We start from the raw sequence: 496 nt of genomic DNA on the forward strand, positions 1-496 counted from the left end.
GGCCGCCTCCCGCCCTGCCGGGACCACACAGGGCATGGCTGTGCCGGGCCGGCGAGGGGCTGCTGGTGGCTGCCTGCGCCCTGGTGATGATGGGGACGGGGGCCAGCCGGCATCGCAGCACCCAGTCCCGCACTCCGACATGCAGGACTCTTGCAGGGCTGCAGGCAGGAGGGAAGGCAGCACAGACACCATGGGTCAGGCTGCGGGTCCCCCCAGTGAATGCGGACCTCCAGAACTGGGCTGCACCTGTCCTGGCTGGGGGCTGGGCTCCATCCAGGTCTCCTCACCCCGTGCCATCCACGAATCAGTCCCGGGGACACACACACCTCCACTCTGGCGCTGCGCAGAACCTCCAGGCCACTGTGCCCGCAGGACGGTGCTGAGCCAGGGCTGCAGATGTGAGCTGGGGCTGGCTGCACAGCTGGAGGGGGGGGCTGAAGCCTGAGAAAGCCCCTGTGCTTTCCCCTCCCGCCTTCTCCCTTCCCGTCCCCCCCTC

Source organism: Charadrius vociferus, unplaced genomic scaffold, assembly GCF_000708025.1.
Source record: "Charadrius vociferus isolate BGI_N301 unplaced genomic scaffold, ASM70802v2 scaffold259, whole genome shotgun sequence".
NCBI lineage: Eukaryota > Metazoa > Chordata > Aves > Charadriiformes > Charadriidae > Charadrius > Charadrius vociferus.